Consider the following 6,000-nt stretch of genomic DNA (forward strand, 5'->3'; position numbering starts at 1 on the left):
ATCTTGAGGGTTCATTTAGTGACGGTTTCATATGTCATCCTTGATTCTTGACTTACAAACGTGGTTTCTCTGTTGTTGGGATCTTCTGGGTTTCATTGTGGCCTTATCCTAGGGTAGTTTGCCACCATTTTATCTCGGAGAATTACATCTTGCACCTCTCTTTAGTGGTATGTATCAACCATGTTCCTGACATTTTGAAATAACGTGAGGAATTATTTACCATTTATATCTTTGCAAATTGTTTGTTGTAGTAAAACCATGGCAAGTCCCTGTTCCCATTTCCTGTTTTAGTCCTCATCAATGCTCACCTGTTCTTTTTCCAGAGGTTCTGTATTTCATCATTTTATTTCATTTAGATTGGCACAACGTTAAGAGTATCGGTGACTAATCACTGAAATGTGGTTTGGTAGAAGCTTGATTGTGAGAATTTGTTCCCCTGTGATGATCTTTTGTCACAGATGAGTGAAATTTTTTATTCTATCAGATGGATCTTTACTACAATCTCTTTCCCCACTTCCTTTGTCAAAGGTATCCATTTCCTTCACTCAGCCTCAGGACCCTATCACCGAAAGGCCATTGAACCTATGACTTATCTTAGTTTTATTCCACGTTGTTTGTTTTCTCCAACAAAAATAAATACTGGCGGCCTGTCATAGGTTTGTTTGATCTCAATCAACTTCTCAGTCTCCCTCGTTTTATCCTGAAATTGTTTCTAACTCTCAAGTCGGTTTTTACTCCAGGTATATGAATGAACAAGACGGATGTCGCGAATACTTTCTTACTTATTCAAGTAGCTTTGCAGTCATGACTATATCTTTCGTATGCCCATCAAGGGATGAGTTGTCAATCTTACAAGCTCCCCTTCAGGATTTGTTTGGCCCTGTATATTTTTGTTAAACATTTTGATATTTTTCTCATCATTGTCATGCTCTAAACAGGAGTATGTCCATCATACACTTCAGTTGCTCCAGGAGACGACAGCTCGAGTGGGCTGGTTAATGAAATTTAACTTCCGACGTGCTATTCTTTTGGGGATGTTGTCTTCCTTGGCTACCATGGTCCCACTTAGTCAGGCTCATTTGTGAGCTTTTCATAATTAGTAGACTCGTGCATGGGATTCTATGCAGGATCTTACTACCCTTCCTCCTGCTGTAGTCAAAGAATTACTTTGGTGGTTGTCCACGATCAACACATCGGCAGGAGACTTTAAAGTGTTGTTTTGCAGCTGAAGAGACTTATTGTATCAATACTTTGCAGCTTCAAGCTATATGTCATACTTCAGATCATTTTCTCCACCTAGCCAGACATTGTCTGGTCATGATTCATTCCAGCAACTCCACAGTGGTTACATTAGTAAATCACCAACGTAGCAACCATTCCTTATCCTACATTAAAGTATACAGAAACAAAAGGATTGAGGCATCAAAGTGCATGTTACACCTTAAATTGGGATCTCTCATCTTACTTCCATGTAGATGTCAGTTGCCAATGGTCAGGTTTTGTATTTAGGGTATAATCAATCAACATGGGTCCTCATACATGTTTTCTGGATGTCTGTATTTCTTGAGATGAAAACAGTGTGCTTCTCATCCTATTCCTGCATGGATTTAAGTTCCAAGTATCATGGTTTTAGATGTTGTTGCCTTGCTGAGTGTGGCCTGTCGTGCCCTAACCACTTTACTCTTGGGAGCAGTTCCATATTTTTCTCACACACCACTTGGACGTGCTCCTCTGTTTTTCATGTATGTGTACCATATCTTTCTGGGATGGACGAAGACTATAATTTGTTTAGACGTGGTGCAGTTTCTCACATTAGTTCTTTGAACCTTATTCTCTTGTGTCCAGGTACGTCCTGTGCACCAGTCCCTTCACCTCTTGAATGTGGGATTATAGCTATTTATGTGAATGCAGGTATAAATTTCATATACTAAAGATCTATTTACGATATACACCTACACATTCCACTTTTCCTTCTCGTTGAAAACCGATGCTTTCAATTTCTGGCAAAGTTCCAAGTGATAGTCTGGTTGAATTGAATAGAGAAAATCGAATGTGTAACCAGAGTATATGTCACTCTCACCGGTTGATGTATTTTTTCAAGAATACACACCAGAATGTTTTTTTTTTTTTTAGTTTTGACAAAGCTAGCCATCTCTAATTTAACAGTGTGGTACCAGAAGGGAGGCAGCTAGTTATCACCACTCACTGCCAACTCTTTGGCTACTCTTTTACCAATGAATAGTGGGATTAACCATCATATAATAACGCCCCCATGATTGAAAGAGTGAGCATCTTCGGTGTGATTGGGATTTGAACCTGCAAACCTTAGATTACAAGTCGGACCCTAACCACCAGAGTCATTCACATTGGAGGGGAGGCAGAAAACTTTGTTATGCATGAAAAAATGTTTTGCATATAAAGGGCAACAATGGATAACAATAGCTATTTATATGGAAGGAGGTAAGCATGGCATAGAAATACATTTTGTGTACAGAAAATTATAACTTTTACATTATTACACTAACGTGTAACGTAGAGAAAAATTGTATCTGCTGGTTAACCAGTCTGTAGAATGATATTTTTCATGTTTTGATAATGTGACTTAAATCAAGAAATACAGAAATGTTCAATATTAGCAACATCTTCCCAGTTTCTGACCTACCAAGAAATAAAGAAAATAGAGTTACAAATAGAGTTTAGTGTGCAGTTTGATCTATTTCACACAAATATATCTACTTCATTTTACATCAACAAAAGTTTGTATTAAAAATAACTATTTTAGTCCCAGCAAAAATAGTTGCATAGTTCAGAAAGTTAAAATTTTGAAACTGAATAATTGCAGAGTTTGATTAAAAGATAGTATTTGGCAAATTATGAAGAACAAAATAACAGTGTAGGAAGACACCATTGTGTTGTGAAATTTTAAAGTACATTTGATCACACACAAATTTACAAGATTGTAACAGCTGAAAGCTGTTTCAAAAAGTTACTGATGTTATTTTAAAAAGCAGTGCTTACATGTGTCAATATAAGCTACTGTTTATTTTTTATTGATACTTTATAGTAGTCTTCATATAATGAGATATTTAATAACGTATGATGTTGCATTTCCTGTATAATAAGATAAGCATACAGTTTTATCACCTTACAAATATTTTAAACAGGTGATATTTCATTGTTCATTTGTTTTTAAAGCACAATACTTTTATCACCAGAATCTGGTAACGTCTTTACGTGCCAATATATTACATATTTTAATGATATTTCTTTTAATGTTTCAGTGATTCAACAGCTGAAAATAAAGCCACAAAAACCGAGACTGGGTTGAAAGTTGCTGTTAAGCAGATTTATCTAACCTAGCAACCTAATACAGAAGAGTTAATCACTGAACTTCTAGTACTGTGTGAAATGAAACATCCAAACATAGTGAACTACTTGCACAGTTATCTTGTAGAAGACGAACTCCGTGTCGGTGTTCTTAGTGTTACATATCTCTTCATTCTATTTTATTTCGAATTCTATTGTTATAAAGTGTACATTAACACACTATCTTTATTAAATTAAGTACAAAAATGTCGAGTAACACTTGATGTTTAAAAATAATTTCAAATATCAATCTCACAGGTCTATGTTTTTAAAATTGTAGTTATAAATAATACATTATAATTTTACTGTGACTATATGTTGTAGCCACATTTAATTTTCATACGATAATTACTAATTTATTCTATATATGTATGACTTTGAAATAACTTCATACTTGAAGGTATAATGTACTGTAGATGACTTGGTGTCAATTGTATAATGTTCTATAAATGATTTAGTATCAGTTATAGATTGTATCTATATCTCAATCACTGTTAATAGTATAATGTCCTATAAAATGATTAAGTATCAGTTATATAATGTTCTATTTATGATTTAGTGTCAGTTGTATAATATACTATAAATAATTTTACTTAGGTGTAAATTGTTAGTATGAATGATAAAATGCCAGTTGTATTATGTACCTATGAATACTTTATTGTCAGTTGTATAATGTATCTATAAATAATTGTCACTTGAAAAAAATATCTGTAAATGAATTAGTGTCAGTTGTATGATGTAACTAAGTATCTCTTGTATAATGATCTATGAATAATTTAATTTCAGTCATACATTTTATCTATATATGAATTAGTTACAGTTGTATAATGTATAATATACCAATAAATGATTTACTGACAATTGTATAATGTATGTATAAATGAATTAGTGTCATTTGTATAATGTACTATAGATGATTTGTCAGTTTTACAATTTACTACAAATGATTTGGTGTCAATTGTATAATCTTTAAATAATTTAGTGTGAGTTGTATAATGTGCTATAAATGATTTATAAAAAGATGTATAAAGTAACTATGAATGATTTAGTGTCAGTGGTATAATGTACTGATGAATGATTTAATGTAAGTTTATAATGGATCTATAAAGGATTTAGTGTTGTATGTACAATGTACTATAAATGATTTAAAATGAGTTATATAATACAATTATGAATGATTTAGTGTCAGTTGTACAATGTACCCATGAGTGAGTTATTGTCAGCTGTATAATTTATTTATAAGTTAATTAGTATAAATTGAATAATGAACCAATAAGTGACTAAGTGTCAGTTCTTTAATGTACCAATTAATGACCTTATGTCAGTTGTATAACATGTCTATAAATTATTTACTCAGATTATAATGTACTATAAATGATTTATTGTCTATTTTATGTATGTATATATATGAATGACTATCAGTTATATAATGTACCTATAAATGATTTACTGTCAGTTGTGTACTGCACTAAAAGTGATTTAGTGTCAGGTGTATAATTTCCTAGAAATAATTTGGGGTCAGTTGTGTAAGGTGCTATAAATGACTTAGAGTAAGATGCAAAAGTAACTATGAATGATTTAGTGTCAGTGGTATAATGTACCAATGAATGATTTAGTGTCTGTTTATAATGAATGTATAAACGATTTAGTCTGTCAGTTGTATAATGTCCTATAAATTATTTGTTTTCAATTGTGTAATTTATCTATAAATAACTTAGAACCATTTAGATAATGCAGTTATAAATGATTTTGTTAATGGCATAATGTACCTTAAATGATTTAGTGGCAGTTGTACAATATACCTATAAATGATTTATTGTTAGCTCTATAATGCATGTATAAAAGAATTAGTGTCAGTTGTACCATTTTGTATAAATGAATTACTTTAAGTTGTGTAATATATGTATAAATGATTTAGTGTGAGTTATATATTGTGCTATAAATGATTTGTTCTCAGTTGTGTAGTATAATCTATCTATAAACAAATTAGTCTTATGTTTATAATGTACCTATCAAGTCTAAGTGTCAGTTGTTTAATGTACTGATGAATGATTTAGTGCAAGTTGTATAATGCGTTATAAATTATTTATTTTCAGTTTATAATGTACATATAAATGACTTAGTGTCTTATGTACAATGTACTGCAAGTGATTTAGTGTCGGTTCTATACTGCACTTATAAATGATTTATTGTCATCGGTATAATATATTTACAAATTATTTAGTGTCGTCTGTACAATGTTCTGCCTATTCTTTAGTAACAATTGTATAATGTACTATGAATGATTTTTGTCAGTTTAATAAACCAATTAATGATTTTGTGTCAGATTTAGTGTCACTTATATAATACACCGATGAATGATTTGTATCACTTGCATTGTGTACTATAAATGATTTAATGTCAGTAATATAAAATATCTATAAATGACTTAGTATCATTTGCATAGTGTGTTATGAATAATTTACCTTCAGTTGTATAATGTACCTATAAATGATTTTGTGCCATCTATACAGTGTACCTATAAATGATTTAGTGTTAGTTGTATAATGCACATATAAATGATATAGTGTCGTTTCTATAACGTATTGTAAATGATTTACATTCAATTATATAATGCAATTATGAATGATTTAG

The 6,000-nt window shown here is 31.4% G+C and overlaps 1 long non-coding RNA gene across 1 annotated transcript in view; it reads left to right on the forward strand.

Moving 5' to 3' along the window:
• The window catches only part of LOC143243394 (uncharacterized), a 68,264-nt gene extending 63,345 nt beyond the window's left edge, over positions 1-4,919 (forward strand). Inside the window, exon 4 of the long non-coding RNA XR_013024441.1 lies at positions 3,282-4,919. This is a non-coding gene — a long non-coding RNA (uncharacterized LOC143243394). The remainder of the gene's footprint in view (positions 1-3,281) is intronic.
• The last annotated feature ends 1,081 nt before the right edge of the window (positions 4,920-6,000 follow it).

Source organism: Tachypleus tridentatus, unplaced genomic scaffold (assembly GCF_004210375.1).
Source record: "Tachypleus tridentatus isolate NWPU-2018 unplaced genomic scaffold, ASM421037v1 Hic_cluster_2, whole genome shotgun sequence".
NCBI classification, from domain to species: domain Eukaryota; kingdom Metazoa; phylum Arthropoda; class Merostomata; order Xiphosura; family Limulidae; genus Tachypleus; species Tachypleus tridentatus.